This window comes from Saimiri boliviensis, chromosome 8, assembly GCF_048565385.1.
Source record: "Saimiri boliviensis isolate mSaiBol1 chromosome 8, mSaiBol1.pri, whole genome shotgun sequence".
In the NCBI taxonomy this organism is placed as follows: Eukaryota; Metazoa; Chordata; class Mammalia; order Primates; family Cebidae; genus Saimiri; species Saimiri boliviensis.
Window position 1 is genome coordinate 29,607,093 of NC_133456.1, and position 20,404 is coordinate 29,627,496.

The 20,404-nt window shown below is 40.5% G+C and overlaps 1 protein-coding gene across 3 annotated transcripts in view; it reads right to left on the reverse strand.

Moving 5' to 3' along the window:
* CASR (calcium sensing receptor) overlaps window positions 1-20,404 on the reverse strand; it is a 71,177-nt gene that overhangs the window by 37,130 nt on the left and 13,643 nt on the right. The gene's annotated exons all lie outside the window — the stretch shown is intronic.

The following is a 20,404-nucleotide window of genomic DNA, read 5'->3' on the forward strand; positions in this document are numbered from 1 at the left end:
TGGGAGTACCTTATGCAACCCAGAAAGCAAAAATTGCGTTGCTGAAAGACCCATTGTCTCAGCGCTAATTTTTCTTTGTGGCACTGAGCATCTATTTCCAACATTTTAAATCAGAAAATGTGTTGTAAAATGTTATTAAAACAATGGCTATATGAATGGACATAAACGTTAAACATGAAAAACTGCAAAAAAGATTTTACTAAGTTTTACTACTTATTCATACTGAATATCCTTTGAAATTTATTCTGAAAAATATGCTTATTGATACTTACCTTCCATCCTTTTTGTTATTTTAATCTATTTTTACTTTTGTCTCTTTATCTCCTTTATCTTTCTCTAACTCTTAAAATAAATTTTTAATTGAAGTAAAATAGACATCAGATATGCACAAGTCATAAATGAATTTCCACAATGTAAACATTCACGTAACTAACATCCGAATCAAGAGAGTCAGAACTCCAAAGCTCCCACTCACACCTCCCTTGAGTCATTACCTTTCCCAAAGATGACCAGTACTCTGAATTCTACCATCAAAAATGGGGTTTTCCTGTTTTTGAACTTTATATAAGTAGAACTAGCTTCTTGTGTCCAACATATTTGCAAAATTCATCTATATTGTTGTATGTAACCATAATTTGTTTTTTCTCACTATTGAATAGTATTTTCCTATGATTCTACCACACATTACCTATCCATTCTCCTGTTAATGAATGCTTTGGGGTTTTAACGAACAGTGCTGCTATGAACTTTTAAAAATTTTTGTGGGTACATGGAAGGTATATATATTTATGGGATACCTGAGATATTTTGATACAGGCATGTAATGCATAATAATCACATCATTGTAAATGGGGTATCTATCCCCTCAAGCATTTATCTTTTGTGTTACAAACAATCCAATTATATTATTTGTTATTTTTAAATGTATGATTAAATTATTATTGACTACAGTCATCCTGTTGTACTATCAAATATTAGGTGTTATTCATTCTTTCTAACTATTTTTGTACCCATTAGCCACCCCTACTTCCTCTCCACTCCTCGACTACCCTGTCCAGCCTCTGGTAACCATCCTTCCATTTTCTATGTTCACGAGTTCAATTGTTTTAATTTTTAGCTCTCATAAATAAGTTAGAACATGCAAAGTTCATCTTTCTGTGCCTGGCTTATTTCACTTAACATAATGACTTCCAGTTCCATTCATGTTGCTGCAAATGACAGGATGTCATTCTTTTTTATGGTTGAATAGTACTCCATTGCGTTTATGTAACACATTTTTTGTAGCCATTCATCTTTTGATGGACACTTGTGTTGCTTCCAAATCTTGGCTATTATGAACACTGCTGCAACAAACATGAAAGTGCAGATATCCCTTTGATATGCTGATTTCTTTTCTTTTGGGCATATATACCCAGCAGTGGGATTACTGGATTGTATGATAGCTCTATTTTCAAAGTCTTCTTTACTCTTTGCTCTCTACTCCTCAAGCAGAAGAAAGGAGTTGCTTTAGTTGCTGTGAGCTGTGTTACCTGGGGTTGGGAGCTGGGTGGCACAAGCACTCTCTTAGCCACCCTGGCTGGAATCTCCCTCGGTCACTGCTGCCCTAGTCCACTGACTCTAATGTTAAGCCTCGCTGAGCACTAGGGCTCGCTTAGGAACTGCAGTCCTTTTGTCCTGGACTGCTAGACCCCAGACAGAAACTTCTTGTTACTGAAAAAAGAGCCTCCTATGTGTTGGGCATGGAGCCAGGTGCAGGGCAGTGAGTCTTAAAGTGTGGTCCTTGGACCAGCCCCAACACCATCACTTGGAAGCTGTTAGAAATATGAATCCCATCCCAACCTACTGAATCAGAAACTCTGGGTGTGGGACCCAGCAACCTGTGTTTTAACAAGTTTGAGAGCCATTACTAGACCATCTTTTATATGCATTTTCCCAGGGTCGTATTCTTTTCTGGGCTGTAAAAAACCTGTTTCCTAAGAATGATTGTTTAAATTAAATTAAATTTATTTATTATCTGTAGAGACATGGTCTCACTGTGTTGCCCAGGTAGGAGTGCAGTGCCATGGTCATAGTTCACTGCAGTCTCGAGCTCCTGAGCTCGTGATCCTCTTGCCTCTGCCTCCTGAGTATCTCAAACTGCAGGAACATGCCACCACCCCAGGCTATTTTTAAAAAATTTCTGTAGAGACATGACCTTGCTGTATTGTCCAGGATTCTTTCGACACTATTACTTTTCTCCAAGGATAACACAGCCAAACAAAAATGTATTTTGAATGGATACACAACAGTTTCCTGTCAATGTCAATTCATTCTTCAATCTCCCTGAAACCTTTCTCCTGCAAAATAACTGCTAACAACGTCTTATAAAACTAGTATTCTAGGAAAGCACAGTTCAGAAGTCATTGCTGTAAAGCCAGGGTAATTTTCTGAATTTACAATCAATATGCATAAACTATAGTCTGTGAACTAGAGAAAATGGCCCTTGACCATAGATAGACCACTTCTCACCCTCTCTTCCCAGCCACACGCAGGGGATTTACCTATGTGGTTATTATTTGCATCTACCTTTCCGAGCAGAGTCTTGGGCGCTGTACTTTACATTTAAGTCTTTCATTACTAACTCCCTTTTCAGATTTGTGAAATGAGTATATTCTTCGCAATCAGTCCCTCAGTCCCAGATGGGAATATCTGGGACCCTGTTTACCTGTGACTTTTGGAAATGTCTAAGCACTCCCTGGTCCTTCTCTACTCTCCTGGGAGCCCTTTCTATGACTTCTGCAGGGGCTCTTTCTTCGGGAACTGGAATGTTCTTAAGCATTCTTGAACTTGTGCTGATTCAGTGCACTCACAGTTTCTCTCTGCCTGCTTCAGCTTTGCCCAGAAGAATCAGGAACCAGCATTTAAAAAATAAACCCTGGAACATGCTACTTTCAGTTGTCTCTATGAGAAGATTCTCCGTTGCTAATGACACCTGAAGCTGTTCCAGAGGAAGACTGTCTCAACTAAACTTACCCCAAAGAAGCCCACATATTTTTTTATAAACCTGACTTTGAAGCTGGATTAGCCAACATAGCCTGAGCCTCAGTGAGTAACTCCTGATCAGGTGGTCTGGGCAAGAGACGACTAGGGTCAGCCTGCTATGCAGAGGCCTTCAAAGAACTGTTTCCACTCTTCCATTACTCATCTGAAATAAATAAAATTCCATCATCTCTTTTTTGCTTTCTTCTCTCTTCTCTCCCCACTTTTCTTTCATCCTCCAGAAGTTTCCAAACTGATTTTAAAACTCTCAGTCTAATGAGAAATAAGCTCTTTAGAAAGTAATGGGGAAGGTTATTATTCCTCTTATTATACAGCTGTGCCCATGTGTTGGTTACATTACATCAGGGGCCAGCCAATTACAGTCCATGGGCCAGATCTGGGCTGCTTGTTTTTATAAATAAAGTTTCGTTGAAATAGAGTCATGCCTAGTCACTTGCATTGTATCTATGGTTGCTTTTGGATTGCAAGGGTAGTTCTGAGTAGTTATGCCAAAGATTAGCCCACAAAGCCTAAAATAGTTACTATTTGGCCTTTTACTGAAAAAGTTGATTGACCTCTTCATGCAACTGAGCATAAAGAAAACCCTAATTTTGCCATGAACTGCACATTTCCATGGCTTTGTAAACAGTTATGTGCCTGATGTGAGCAATGGCTTCCGCAAGTTGAAAGCAGTTGACTTCACCAGCTTTTTCAGAGGAGTAAGAGTCCTATAGTTTGTTTTGTGGCCAGAAATAGAGGTCAATTCTTTCCCTTGGTTGTCATCTGACTCAGGGGGCATCAGGAGTTTGGTTTGTTTACCATTGGCTCACATGAACAGAATAGAGTAGGTTGTGTGCTGGGGACTCACTCCCCGCAGTGAAAAACTTTTAGCTAAGGGTGGGAAGTCCAAGCTGTGAAGCTGAATCACCAGCAGCAACAATTTTTGTTCCCCTTAGATACTGTCAAATGGGTCAGTTCTACTAGGAGCTGGTTACCTTCCTGTGAAGATGACTTTAGGGGAGGTGGTGGTATTTGGTTGGGAAACAGAATACCACAACCTCCCAAGTAGCCCATGCGTAAACTGAGTGGGGCACAAACATAAAAGGAGGAAACAGACTTCAAGTGAGAGAAGAAATGTTCGCTCTTGAGACAATTTTAATTCTGTTCCCACATGATCAGGTGGACAAAATTCCCCTTGTGAATTTGCCCTCTTGCGTTTCTCTTCCTCATTTTCTCCTCTACTTCCCAGCTCTACTCCCCAACCCCCTGAAGCCTAGAGGGTACATGTGGTGAGATTAGAGAAGAGGGGAGGGGACTGACGTCAACTCCCTCCAGCCAAAGACCCCAGGACAGGGCTGAAACTGGTGAGACAAGAGAGGCACCTGGAGAGTACAGTGTATGACCAGCCCTGCATTTGCCTGAGGAATGCCCTGTGCTTGGAAAAATTGGGTTTGCTACCCATAGCAGAGAAGGAGAACTGTGGGGTGTCTCACCGACAAGGTGCTAGAAAGGACGTACAGGACTGGGGTTGTGGTAGGCAATTTTGGGGAGGGTTTAATGGAAGCGGGTCTTTGCATGCTGTCAGAAACAGGGGTAAATTCTATGATTCTGTATCCTAATGAATCTTGTCTAAAAGGAAGAAAAAGTGAGACTGAAGCTGTAATGGTAAAGCAGTAGCAATCACTGCTCCGAGCCAGAACAGGGAAACGTTTGATCCTTTCTATGGTTTGGACAGTGTTAATGTTTTATATCTGTGTTCAGACACGATTGTGGAGTGGTCTTATTTTTGTCTTTATCATGGTCACAGAGACACCTTGCTTGCTGTTGATGTTCTGTGAAGTTGTTTAGTAAGAGACCACCAAGGCCTAGCTTATAGGACCACCCAGATCCAGGTTGTCAGTGGCTACTTTTCTCTTTCTCAGTGATCATTTCACTTTCTTTGAAGACACAATATCACAGGATAGTAGAGTCAGAAAGGGCTTTCTATCTAATTCGACTCTCACCTTTAAGATAAGGAAATGGAAAATGAGAGATGTCACCTGCCTTGCCAACAACCCACAGCCAGTTAGCGTCCCAGCTGGCGATTCCTGGGCCCTGCATGCACTGGCCCTGCCTCCTATCCAGCTGCATCTCCCACATGACTCTCCTGCTCTTGGCACTTGGCCTACCCTCCCTTCAATTCCTCCAGTGGGCCAAGTTCTCGGGTCCTTCCCATTCCTCTCAGAACGCTCTTCTGCCCCTCTGACCTGTGCCTCTTGCTTAATCCATTTCTCTTCATCCATCAGGGATGAGGCATTCCTCAAGGAAGCCCCTCCTGGTTCTCCAGGCCTCACTCTCCTGCTCTGTGCATCTGTCTGGAGCTTCCCTGCCACAGTCCCTCTTGCTCTTTATGCAGCCAGGGACCTGGTCTGTCTTATTCATTGCTGGCATACTCAGGACATAGCAGGTGCTTAATGAATGACTGCTTTACCTCAAGCCCTGTGGAGGCTCTATCACTAGAATTCTTTTTATAGCACAATAAAAAAAAGGGATTTTGAATCTTTTCTTGGGGTCACAATATAAACTTAGAGTCCAGTTGCAAGCATACAAGAAGCTGAAGTAAAAATGCTGAGGTGTTGCAAGTAGGTGGAGGGTGAATTTGATGATCCCATCCGTATGTCATCCTTCCTGCGATGGCTATCTGGATATGCGGGTGTGCCGGAAAGGCCAGCATGCAGCCAGGAGCCCTCCCACCCCTGAATCACAGAGAGGTTTTTGGCTTAGGGGTGACCATAATCTGAATCTGCCTATCAGTACTACTTAAGCCCATCAGTATTTACAAGGTTAGAGGAGAATGCAGGGTAGATTGCTTAGTGTGAAAAAGGCTGTAAAATGAGATAGTCCCAAGACTTCTTAGATTTTGTGTGTGTGTGTGTGTGTGTGTGTGAGTGGGAGGGGGTAATGAGTGTCTTTGAGATGCTGATGAAAACTGTGGCTGCTCTTTCCAGAAAAATGCACATATGCATATAATTTCATCCAATTCAGATGTTTCATGTACCAGAAAAGCAAGATTAAGTGACTAGCCTGAGAGTACACAGAGGTAGAGCAAGAATGGAAGCTGAGTTTTCTTACTCCCTACTTAGTAATCCCTTTTCCTTATGTGCCTCCATCTCATAGTCCACACAGGAATAACAATAGTACAGTTGCTGTACAGATTATATTAAAACAATACTAGTAAGAATTTAACATAAAGCCTACCACATAGTAAAGGCTCAAAAAAAGTTAGCTCTTCACATGATGATGATAGTGACTCCCCCTTTCTTCCCAACCAGTGACTTTACTAATTGAATTGTTTAGGATGTTGACTTGCCACCTCCTGACCAGTCCTAGAATGCCTACTTTAGCCCACTGGTGGGATGGACACCTTCAAAAAGCAAATATATGATGCTGAAACAGCACTGGGGAAGAAAGCCAGGTAAGCCACCCAACAGAATGGTGTCCTCTGAGACTGGGGTAGCATCCTGTCCGCATGGTGGATAGGATTAGCTGCAGGACACACTTCTCGCCTCTACAATGGGATCATGATCAGGATGCATTCTGATGTCTCTAAAGTGACAATAGGTCAATGCAACAATTTGAAAGCAGGTTTGCAAAGAAACTAAAAGAAGAGAAACCGCCTTTGGCCGAAGAAGTCTAGTGAAGGGGGCCAGAGAACTAGAAGGGGCCAGGAGATGGTAGTTTTAGTCCTACCCAGCTGCTCCTCTTTGGGACAGCTGCTTTCTTCCCTGGGCTTTGGTGTCTTCTCTTGTAAGATGACCAAGTGGCGTGAGGGCTTTGGTGGGTCCCAGGAAGCCCCTTCTAAGCAGGCAGAACCTCACTGGAAGAGGCTGGATTTGGAAGTAGGCTCTCTTCTGTCTCCTTTCCAAGTCCTGCTCAGGTGAGAGGGTCTTCCTCCTCTCTCCCATCCCACCTCCCACCTATACAGAGATGGGCTCAGCCGCTGCAGGGGGTGCGGATGGTGGCGCGGAGAGGGGAAGCTCCTCAGGGAAAGAGGTTTCTTTCTCCACGGTCAGCAGCCCCACCCCGTCCTCGGCCGCTGGTGCAGTCTCCCGCACGCTCGCGCCCGCATCCGCATCCGCTGCAGGGCAGGCTGTACTGGAGCAGAAAGATCTAGGCTCGATTTGCAGCCCGGATGCAGCGGCAGCGTCAGCAAGGAGGAGAGGTTGTTTTGTAATGCGTGGCGCTAAAAGAGTGGTTTTCCCTGGACTTGGCTTCTGGTCTTCACGGCAGGGACGTCGCTGCCTTTGCTTTACTGCTCATGCGAGTGACTCCTTCAAACAGCCGCCGGCGAGCCTGGGCTGGGCTTGCAGGATCTAGTCCCAATGTGCCAGACTCTACCAGGGGTTATTGATAACATAAGACCAGAAACATTTCTGAGCAGAATGAATACATGATTAGAATCCAATACTGTAATGCTGGGCCCAAGAAGGCATCTCAGAATATGTTTAGTATAAATCTACCATTTTACAAATAGGTAAACTGTGGCTCAGAAATAGGAAGCAGCTTGGCAAGTCCCAGGGCCAGACGCTAGCAGTGTTAGGACCGAAATGTACAGTCTCTCATCATTTCATAGTTTACTTGGTTAGGAATGGGAGGCTTCCTTTTTTTCTTAGACAGAGTCTCACTCTGTTGCCCAGACTGGAGTGCAGTGGCACAATCTTGGCTCAGTGCAGCTTCCTTCTCCCAGGTTCAAGCAATTCTCCTGCCTCAGCCTCTGGAGTAGCTGGGATTACAGGTGTGCACCACCATGCCCGGCTAATTTTTACATTTTTAGTAGAGATGGGTTTCACCATGTTAGCCAGGCTGGTCTCAAACTTCTGGCTTCAAGTGATCCACCTGCCTTAGCCTCCCAAAGTGCTGGGATTACAGGTGTGTAATCCCACTGTGCCTGGCTGAGGCTTCTTTCTTCTAATTTTTAGTGTGCAAACTGTTAACACAGTAAACCACAATGGAAAGATCCATTTTACTGGAACATTAAGACATGGCCAAATTATGCAGAATTTTAAATTTGGAAAAAATATTAGAAGTCATCTAACTCACTTCATTTGTTTGTGATTGCTTAGAGGCGGAGAATGGTATAGACTCCTGTGTGCTCTGCCCACTGCCATGGCTGTTATGAAATAAACTCACCTAGACAGAGATGCAAATGAACACCACACACTCTGGTAGGAAAGCAGAGAATTTTGCTACTAGCGTGGTCTGATTTTGAGGGTGGATGGAGGTGGGTGGGATGAGTATAGAGATTGGTAAAAAGTGTTTAGCACATTTTAAAAATATATATATTTTATTTAAGACTGTTTAAAATGAAATATATACTTAGTCCAGAGTATCCATGATGTGGGATTATTACATTTTAAATTTAACCAGGGAGTTTTCCATCTTGAAGTGACTTAACTGCGCATAGGCAAGGCAATGTAAATCAATGTTGTGACCCTAAGAATCTGAGCATTAGATCATTTACAATAATATGCTGAATACATGATTGAGAAGTCCTGAAAGGATAAATCAGTGAGTATCTGAGGGATGTGTTTGAGAAGACTGGGGCATTGAGATGGAAGGTGTGGATCAGTAAAGGAGAGGGCAGGTGTCATGGTGTGGAGGAGAGGATGGTGAAGTCTCAGGAGTGGTAACACAGTGGTGGTTCTGGGCCCTTCTCAGTTTCTCCTTTTGACATGGTAGCTGTGAGCATGGATTCAGTTCAGCTCTTACAGCAAATGCAATGGAAGAAAAGCCTTACCTCACAGGGTTGTTGTACTAACACATGTAAGTGTATGGCATGTCAATCCTCAGTAAGCAAATGTACCTTCTGTCCTGTTCAGCCCCTTCTACTCTTTTTTTTTTTTTTTTTTTTTTTTTTAAATAGAACAAGAAGTTTATTACTCCCACTCAGTAGTTCCTGGGGGCTTCTATGTTAAGTCATACATAATTCGAGAAATGCCAGGAATCTTCTTAATCTCAGTGACCATCTTTAACACCACCTCTACAGAGATCTCATTGCCAGGTGTTGCAGGTATACCAGTCATGAAGTCATTAGTAACAAAGGTTCGAATAACTACAGATCTCTGGCATAAAGGCTGCTTTTGAAGTGGGTCCCGATCAAAATGTAATGGTGTCAAAATCACCGGGATCTGGCTGATTTTCCCAGTATACCCAGACTCCCTGGGAATGTTATGGGCCTCAAAATCAGCTTGGCGTAAAGTACTGAAAGAGCAGTCCTTCAGCCCTTTCTCTTTTAAGGATCTTAATTCAAGCCAGAGACAGATGGGTCTGTACAGCTGAAACACAGAGGTGTAATCTCAGTTGGAGAAGTCCAGATTCATTCCTTTTCTCTGTACCTGGTAACACTATTTCTAATAGAAAATAAAGGCATTTCCATGTTCCATAAGTGAGGCCTGGTGTGCAAAGATAGTATAGTCTCAGAATACTATGCAGTCTTTAAGAACATGTCATAAAACTACCTAAAGACATAGAAAAATGCTCATGATATGCTGTTAATTTAAATAAATTAAAAAACAAACTTATGGAATAGCATGTACTGTGAAACCAATTTGTTTTCAAAATATGACTAGACCTAGGAAGAAAAGATGGAGCATTATTAGACCAAGAAATGATTATTAATGTTAGTTCCATGATACTTAAACAACAACAGCAGTACAACTACCTGAGAGTCAGGGGATTAAGTGACTTGTCCAATACTAAACAACTGGTAACTGGCAAAGCTTCAGCTGGAATCAGTTCTCAGATTTCCAATTCTATTTTCTTCCACTGGACCATTCAAATCCGCTCCTCCCTCAGACTGCTGGTGTCCTTCATAGGCATATACATCTCAGGAAGGACATATTATTTTGAAGTAGCCATACTGATATGACCAGAATCATTTAGATGTCCCTAGAAAATACAGATTTGTTTATTTGTTTATTTTTAAGTAGTTTTTATCTTGGCTTTCATTTTAGGTTCAGGGAGTGCATATACAAGTTTGTTACATGAGTAAATTTAAATTGCACGATGCTGAGGTTTGGTGTGCGAATGATCTTGTCACCCAGGTAGGAGCATAGTATAGCATAGGAAGCTTTCAACCCATGCTCCTAACCCCCTATTCTCCCTTAATGTAGGCCCAAGTAGTTTTTGTTCCCATTTTTGTGTCCATGTGAATTCAGGACTTAGCTCCCGCTTATAAGTGAGAACATGAAGTATTTGGCTTTCTGTTCCTGCATTAGTTTGCTTAGGATAAAAGCCTCCAGCTACATCCACGTTGCTGTAAAGGATATGATTTTGTTCCTTTTTATGGTTGCATAGTATTCCATAGTATATATGTACCACATTTTCTTTATCCAGTCCACCACTGATGGGCATCTTGGTTGATTCCATGTCTTTGCTATTGTGAATAGTTCTGCAATGAACATATGAGTGCATACGTCCTTTCGGTAGAATTATTTATTTATTTATTTTTGGATGTATACCCAGTAGGGGGATTGCTGTCAAATGACAAGTTTTGTTTTAAGTTCTTTGAGGAATCTTCACACTGCTTTCCACAGTAGTTAAATTAATTTACATTCCCACCAACATTGCATAAGTTGCAATGTTGGTGGGAATGTAAATTAATTTAACTACTCTTTTCTCTGCAAACTCACCAACTGTTCTTTTGTTTTTGTTTTTGTTTTTGTTTTTTTTGGACTTTTTAGTAATAGTCATTCTAATTGGTGTGAGATGATACCTCATAGTTTTGATTTGCATTTCCCTAATGATTAGTAGTGATGAACATTTTCCCATATATTTGGCCATATGTATGTCTTCTTTAGAGAGGTATCTGTTCATATATTTTTAAAAATGGGATCATTTGTTTTTTGCTTGTTCAATTGTTTAAGTTCCTTACAGATTCTGGATATTAGACCTTTGTTGGATGGGTAGTTTGTGAATATTTTGCCCTCTTCTGTAGTTTGTCTGTTTACTCTGTTGGTATTTTTTGTTTTTTGTTAGTTTGCTGTGCAGAAAGCAGCTCTTTCCCTCAACTAGGTCCTTCTGATCAATTTTTGTTTTTGTTGCAAATACTTTTGGGGACTTAGTCATAAATTCTTTCCCAAGGCTGAGGTCCAGAGTGGTATTTCCTAGGTTTTCTTCCAACATTTTTATAGTTTTAGGTCTTATACTTAAGTCTTTAATCCATCTTGAGATAATTTTTGTATATGGTGAAAGGAAGGGATCCATTTTCAATCCTCTGCCTATGCTAGCCAGTTAACTCAGCACGATTTACTTAATAGTAAATAATTCTGAGATGATTATATGGGAAGCCCTTTCCCCACTGTTTGGTGTTGTAATTTTTGTCAAAGGTCTGGTGGTTGTAGGTGTGTGGCTTTATTTCTAGGTTCTCTATCCTGTTCCATTGGTCTATGTGTCTGTTTTTGTACTAGCGCAATAAGGTTTTGGTTACTGTAGCCTTTAGTATAGTTTGATGTCAAGGAGTATGATGCCTCCAGCTTTGTTCTTTTTGCTTAAAATTATTTTGGCTATTCAGGCTCTTTTTTGGTTCTACGTGAATTTTAGAATTGTCTTTTCTGATTCTGTGAAAAATGATGTTGGTGGTTTAATAGGAATAGCATTAACTCCGTAAAGTGCTTTGGGCAATGTGAACATTTTAATGACACTGATTCTTCCTACCCACGAGCATGGAATGTTTTTCCATTTGTTTATGTCTTCTCTGATTTCTTTCAGAAATGTTTTGTAATTTTTGTTGTTGAGAACTTCTACCTCCTTGATTAGCTGTGTTCCTAGGCATTTTCTTATTTTTCTGGCTATTGTAAATGGAACTATGTTATTGATTTGGCTCTCAGCTTAAATGTTATTGGGATATAGTAATGCTACTGATTTTTATACATTGATTTTGTATCCTAAAACTTCACTAAAGTTGTTTATCAATTCTCTGAGGCTTTTGGCAGAGTCTACGGGGGTTTCTAGGTATACAATCATATTGTTTGTGAAGACAGAAAGATTGACTTCCTTTCTTCCTATTTGGATGCCTTTTGTTTCTTTCTCTTGCCTGATTGTACTAGGTAGCATTTCCGATACTATGCTGAATAGGAGTGGTGAGAGTAGGCATCCTTGTCTTGTTCCAGTTCTTAAGAGGAAATGCTTCCAGCTTTTGCCTATTCAGTATGATGCTGGTTGTCATAGATGGCTCTTATTATTTTGAGGTATGTTCCTTTCATTAATTTGTGAAGGGTTTTTAATAAAAAAAAGGGTGTTGAATTTTATCAAAAGTATTTTCTGCATCTATTGAGATCATTATGTATTTTGTTTTTAATTCTGTTTATGTGGGAAATTGCATTTATTGATTTGCACATGTTCAACCAACTTTGATTTCCAGGAATAAAGCCTACTTGACTGTGGTGGATTAGCTTTTTGACATGTTGTGGATTAGGTTTGTTGGTATTTTTGTGGAAGATTTTTGCATTGCTGTTCATCAGGAATGTTGTATGAAGTTTCCTTTTTTTTATTGTGTCTTTGCCAGGTTGTGGTGTCAGAATCATGCTGGCTTCATAGAATGGGTTAGGGCGGAGTCTCCTCCTCAGTTTTTTTGGAATAATTTCAGTAGGATTGTAATAATTTTACATCTGGTAGAATTTAGCTGTGAATCCATCTGGTTCTGGGCTTTTACTGGTTGATTGGCTTTTTCTTACTGATTTAGTTTTGGAACTCATTATTGGTCTGTTCAAGGTTTCATCTTTTAAATATCAATCAAGTTATTTTAGCTGCTGTATAAAAAAAAATCCAAAATCTTCAGTATGACCTACAAATGGCCTACAACCCCATTTTGTACAATTCCTCCTTTGTCACTATTTCCAGCCACCCTAATTTCCCACCTCTTCATGGAATACATCAAGCTCTTTGAACTTGCTGTTTCCTCTACCTTGAATGCTCTTTCACTGGCTCTTTCAGCTGTCTCTTTCACATCCTTCAGGTCTTACCTTAAGTGTAACCTCCTCCTGAGTTACTGTCTCTGACATGCCCCTTATTTTTTCTTTGTAGCACTTATCTGTAATCACACACACTGTAATATGTAATTATAACTTGCAATGCAAACATGTCATTCATTATTTGCTTACTTATGTATTGTCAACTCTTCAATTCCAAACCAAATTATAACTTATTGAGGGCAGAGAATTGTTTGTTTTGATCGCAGTTGAGTCCTCAGTATCTAGCAGAGTATTTGGAATTTAGTAGGGGCTCAATAAATACTTGCTGAATGAGTAAACAGATTCTCCTCTCCTTCATCCAGTTCACCACCAGATCTTGTAGATTTCTGCCTTGTAAATAACTTATTCTTTCCAGCTCTACCACTATGGCCCTGTGTTAAGCTACCGTCAACTCTCCCATGGTCTTCTATGACAGCCTCCTACACTTAACTACCTGCATCCACTTGGGCCCCTCTCCAATCCATTATTCTCCCTGCAGTGGCATGATCTTTGAATACAATGATCTGGATCTTTGACCAGAAATCTGGTCATCTTGTTTGAATCACTTCAATGGCATTCCTTTGCTGTTAGAGTCAAGAGCACAGTTCTTACCAGGGTCTGCAATAAGACTATGCCTGCCTTGCTTAGTCGTCTGCCACCGCCAACCTCATTTTCTGCTCCATACCCCCTCACTCTGCTTACATGTGACTACGCCTACGCTAATACCTTTCTGACTTAGAAAGCTTAGAAGTTCTAGCCCTTGAATTAATAATAATACCAAAAATAATAGCTAACATTTATTAAGCATTTTTTAATGTGCCAGGCTATACTAAGTACCTGAAATTTAGTCCTTTCAACTACTATTAGAATGGGTACAGTTATTACTCTCATTTGTACAGATCACTACAGTTTTTAGTCCTTTGCTTTTTATGCAGCATAAAAACTTCTGAGAAACCTTCCAGATCTCAGATTTTTCTGTTCAGTGAAAGATGAATTGATAAGTTGAATGTCAAAATCCAGCCTCAAGGCCTTTGCACATGTTCCTTTTCTCAGGAATCTGCTTCTTCTCACTTGTTGCTACATTAGTCTTACTCATTTTTTGGATTTCAACTCACATGACAATTACTTTAGGGAACCTTCCTGAATCTTCCTTGCCCCTTTGCCATCCATCACACAAAATTGGGTATCATCTGCTACATGACCTCACAGAATTGTATTTTCCCAGCCAGGTGTGGTAGCTCACACCTGTAATCCCAGCACTTCGGGGAGGCCGAGGTGGGCAGATTGCAGCACTTTGGGAGGCCAAGGTGGGCAGATTGCAATCTTACATAATTATACAAGTATATTGCAATCTGCCCACTTCGGCCTCCCAAAGTGCTGGGATTACAGGTGTGAGCTACAGAGATTGAACCAGCCTTCGAGACCCTGTCTCTACAAAAAAAATACAAAAAAATTAACTAGGCATAGAGGTATGTGCCTGTAGTCCCAGTTACTCAGGAATGGGAAGATGGCTTGAGCCTGGGAGGCATAGGTTGCAGTGAGCCGAGATCATGCTGCTGCATTCCTGCCTAGGCGACAGAGCCAGATCCTGTCTCAAAAAACAAACAAACAAAAAAAATTGTATTTTCCCTTTCCCTTCCCTGCACTCAGTCAAATACACATTCCTGTAATTATTTGTTTACTGTTTGTCACTTTTGTTAGATGGTCAGCTCCATGTGGATGAGATCTGTGTAGCTCACCATTGTATCTTCAATGCACAGCACAATGCTTGGCATACAGTAAGCACTCAATAAATACATGTTGAATGAATGTATACAAATCAAAAAGTAGACATTCTAGATGACAAAATTATATTTGTAAATTATGCATTAGTAACAGTATCTCATTGTTGATGAGGCACTCTTTCATGTGTCAAAAGTCACTGGTGGCATATATGCTAATATCTTTCTAACTTATAGAGCCTCGAAGTTCTAGTCCTTGTATTAATAATGACACCAGAAATAACTGCTAACGTTTAATGAGCATTTTTTTTATGTGCCAGGCTATGCTAAACACCTGAAATTCAGTCCTTTCAAACACTATAAGAATGGTATGGTTATTACTCTTGTTTGTACAGATAACTACAGTTTTTAGTCCTTCTTCTCTTTCTATGCAGCATGAGAACTTCTGAGAAACTTTTCAGATCTCAGATTCCTCTGTTTGGTGAAAGATGAGCTGACAAGTTGAATGTCAAAAGAACTTCCAGATAACTAAGGAAACTGACCAGATCCCTCTAAAATTCCACAGACACCACAAACTGAAGCCCCTTGCCACACAGGTTGCAGGAAGCTAGAAATAATGGGGGTAGTCATTCAAACTGTGTCCTGACAGCCTTCTATGATTTCCCTTGCCCATGCTCAAGTATCAGAAAAGTCAAGTGAAATGGACATCACATAAAGGACAAGGTAGCCCTGAAGGGACAAATCTGCAGCCCAGGAGAGTACAAGGGGGAAGAACAGCTCCACCTTGTTAGGATTTGATGATGTGGCTGTCTGTGAACTGACTGTCTATAGGAGCTGTACCCATCGAGAAACAAGATTAATTTGAAAAATATTCTTAAGCAATAATGCCTAACATTTGTATAGGGCTTAATCATTTGCAAAAGAGCTTTCATGTCCCTGACCTAATTTGATTCTCATAACAGCTTGTGAAAAGTGGACTTTATGAACACCCCATTAAAGATGAGCAAACACAGTCTCTGTGAGGGTAAGGGCCTAACTGAGGTCCACAGCCCTCGAGGGACATAGCCTTGGCCCAGTTCCAGTGGTCCTGGTCTCCAACATTTCTGCAACCGCATGCACCTGTCCTTCACATATAGCCTCTCTGAAGGCAGGTATTGTTGGTCGCTTCTGATATGGGTGCCCCTCGTGGCAATTTCTGAGCTGTTCAAGAAAACTAATTATACCTGACTTGGCACCAAAATCTTGTTACACGGCTTAATCATTATCTTATTTCCTGGACTTAAATGGCTCCTGGCAATTCTGAACTATTTTGAAAAACCAAATCCTTTTTCCAAAGTGGAAACTTCGACAAAACTGATGATATTCCAAAAAATGGGATATATAGAAAAATATCCTGAATAATGTTCACCAAATATTAATGATGGACATTTAGGTGCTTTAAAAAAACCTTTAATTTTGTGTTCTTTTCTGCATTGTTTGAGATCTCTGTAATAATCCATGCTTCACTGTAATGAGAAAGAATAGAAAGAGAGAGATTTCTTAAATAAAGAAAAATGTTGGAAGCAAATATGCCAAAATATTTACAGTAGCTAATTCTGAGTTGTGGATATAGATGACTGTCATCTTCTTTTTTGTGCATTCCTTCACTCAACTCCCTAAGAATCTCTTAAGTAATGTGGAAGCATAATGGGATAAGCAGAAAGCTTTTCAAGGGGCTTTACTTAAAAGGGGACCACCATTTATTTGGTTGTGCACACACCAGCATGATGGTTTAAAATAAATCAGCAGATTGTTTGCATCATTCATAGCCCAGCTGTCCAGCTGTGCTCTTAATTCACCCATGGAGGCAGAGGGCTGTGATCACCGTATGGCCCAGCTTTCTCAAGTGCATAGGCAAAGACTTTCTCCATCTGTTATTCAAGGTGCTATGGGCAGTTATGTTTGAGACGGCAGAAAAAGCAAGGATAGACCTACCTCCTTCTTTCTTCCTCCTGCTTCCTTAGCAGTCTAGAAAACTCTGCTGTATGTCCTTTGAATGTGTGGCATGTATTAGTCTCTCAGTGATGCATTCCACACTTCTGCAGTTAATAAATGACTGAAGAAAAGCAAGTCATTTATCATGGGCTTTCGTGTGACCCTTAGTCCAGTGAATGAAAAAATATTGTGCTATGGATGCTTTTCAAACAAGGAATTTGCCTTACTACCCTGTTGCCACGTGTCCAGTTAGGGGACATGGTCTTTTCTTAGTCACTTTCATTCCAAGGACTCCTTAGCAGCCAGAAGACATTTTATTTGGCTAAATTCTAGCCATTAGAGTCTAGGATGCAAAGTGTACCTATACAGTTTATGTACAAAATGAATGACAACTGAGTTTACCTGAATAGTAGTACACCTTTCCCTGTTGGATCAGTTGGGACTTAGATGTGTTCAACATGTGGCATTAAATGATCTCAATCTGCCCACTCCTGTATCCATCCCACCTGCTCACTGAGGTTTATGCCTTTTGAACTAAGAGAGAACAATAATGTCATCCTTTCATTACCCTGTCTGAGTCGTAGAAGTGATAGTCTGCATAGAGTTAGTTCAACAGTTCTGGACTGCGGATTAGTAGGACTGGATCCTTTTCAGCCCTGCAATTATTTGTCTATACTGTCCCCCCTTGAGATACTATAAAGCCACTGTGGCATATTTAAAAGACTATCTGAAGAATGCTTTTTGTTTATCCTTTAGAAGACAGCAAAAATTAGTCTTTAACAAGAAAAATAGATATGCTCCATTAAAAAATCTTAAAACAGATACCGTAGGTAGAAAAAAAGAAATCAGGGCCATATAGTAGAATCAACAAATCTAAAAGAGCCAATGACAGGATCTGGCACAGGAATCAGCAGGACAAAGAGAAAGAGATAGCCACATCGACAACAAAAAATGCAGGCATTTTTAGCAGTCACCTTGGAGTTTTCAGGAAGACACACGACACAGGGTCAAGTGTTGAGGAGCTAAACATGAGCAGACAAGACACTGATATCGGCCCAGAACAGGGGCAGATCCTGGTTAGAAGCAACAACCACCATGTGGAAGAAATGAGAAAGCTATTCTCAGGTGGAGGGCTGTCCCTCTCAGCAAGCACAGCTGGAATAGTCAGGAGCCACAGTGAGCAAGTAATCTCAGATCATCCTTGACTTTTCTGCCTTGGTCACTGAAACAGGTGTTGATTTCAGTAATTCAGCTAGGTTTTTTGACACTGGCTTAGTAATTGTACCCAAATAGTTAGCAAACTTATGGAAGAGTCTGGATTATACATAGGCAACATATGAGCCACAGGGTCCAGGTAACTACTAAAGTGAGTTATTAACAAGGACTAGGAGAACCAAGAGTCATATTATACTCAAGCCTTGGCCCAGAATTCATATGGGGTATGGTGCCAAGTATGTTTATTTCGGTCTTAGAGTGAGACAAACTGGCCTTTGTCCAAACTGGACAATGAAAGCTTGGTAATGAAGCCATAAAGAGAAAACAGTTATACGAACTAACTCTGAGAGTTTGCCTGGAGAAAATCTAGTCGGGACATGATTGGGGTCTGCAGGACGCTGAAAGAGGTCTTAGTTTTTTCCTGGGTGGGCATAGACAATAGGGCTGGCAAGCACAACTTAAAGGGAGACAGATTTTAGTGTGACGTAAGGAATAATTTTCTAACCATGAGAACTGTACAACAAAGCACTAGATTTCCAAGAGCATGAGAAGAATGTTCTTATTCCAACAATGAGGACTATGCAATAATGAAAATTCATGTGATGGTGTAAAAACATTCAAAAGAGGCTTAACCGATCATCTTTGAGGGAGACCAAGAGGGCATCTGGCCCTAGGTATGTGTGGACATGAGATCTGCATGTCCTAATAGAAGAATCTGCAATTCTAAGAACTATCTTGAACTTATGTTGTACCTTTCTTTCCGGAACTTAGGTAATTTTACCGTGAGTCTCACAAGAGTGAATGAATCCCAGAACAATGAAGTAACTTGCTTAAAAATTGTAGAAAATGTGGAACCAAAACTCCTCCTAGAGATAGAATTCTAGATTATTTTTAAAACATTTCGTTTAATTTTATTAAGTTCCAGGATACAGATGCAGGACATACAGGTTCGTTACATAGGTAAATGTGCGCTGTAGTGGTTTGCACCTATGCCTCAGCAGCATCTGTTGTTTCTTGACTTTTTAATAATCACCATTCTGACTGACATGAGCTGATATCTCATTGTGGTTTTGATTCCCATTGCTCTAGTGATCAGTAATATTAAACTTTTTTCATGTTTATTGGCTGCATAAATGTCTTCTTTTGAGAAATATCTGTTTATGTCCTTTGCCCATTTTTGTTTTTGATGTCAAGGGACAAGGTCTCACTCTGTCACCCAGGCTGGAGTACAGTGGCATAATGTAGGCTCACTGCAACCTCCCCCTCTCAGGCTCAAGCAGTTCGTGTGTCTCAGCCTCCTAAGCAGCTGGAACTACAGAGGTGTGCCGCCAAGCCCAGCTAGTTTTTGTATTTTTAGTAGAGACAAGGTTTTGTCATGTTAGCCAGGCTGGTGTTGAACTCCTGGCCTCAAGTAATCCACCTGCCTTGGACTCCCAACATGCTGGGATCATAGATGTGAGCCACTGTGCCCAGCCCCTTTGCCCACTTTTTAATGAGGTTGTTTTTTTCTTGTAAATTTGTTTCAGTTTCTTGTAGATTCTGGATGTTAAATCTTTGTCAGATGGATAGATTGCAAATATTTTCTCTCATTCTGTAGGTTGTCTGTTCACTCTGATGATAGTTTCTTTCACTGTGCAAAAGCTCTTTAGTTTAATTAGATCCTACTTATCAATTTTTGCTTTTGTTGCAATTGCTTTTGACATTTCTGTCATCAAATCTTTGCCCATGCCTATGTCTTGAATGGTATTGCCTATATTTTCTCCTAGGGTTTTGATAGTTTTAGGTTTTAAATTTAAGTCTTTAATCTATCTTGAGGTAATTTTCGTATAAGTCATAAGGAAGGCATCCAGTTTCAACTTTCTGTATACGGCTAGCCCATTCTCCCAGCACCATTTATTAAACAGAAAATCCTTTCCCCATTGCTTATTTTTGTCACATTTGTTGAAGATCAGATGGTCATAGATGTGTGATCAGATGGTCATAGATGTGCAATCTTTTTTCTGAGTTCTCTGTTCTCTTCTATTGGTCTAAGTGTCTGTTTTTGTACCAACATCTTGCTGTTTTGGTTACTGTAGCCTTGTAGTATAGTTTGAAGTTGAGTATCATGATGCCTCCAGCTTTGTTCTTTTTGCATAGGACTGTCTTAGCTATAGTGGCTCTTTTTTGGCTCCATATAAATTTTAAAGTAGTTTTTTCTAATTCTGTGAAGAATGTCAATGGTAGTTAATGGGAATAGCATTGAATCTACAAATTACTCTGGCAGTAAGGCCATTTTCATAATATTGATTCTTCCTTTTCATGAGCATGGAATGCTTTTACATTTGTTTGTGTCCTCTCTGACTTTCTTGAGTAGTGGCTTGTAGTTATCCTTGAAGAGGTCCTTTACTTCCCTTGTTAGCTGTATTCCTAGGTATTTTATTTTGTTTGTAGCAATTGTGAATGGGAGTTCATTCATGATTTGGCTCTCTTCTTGTCCATTGCTGGTGT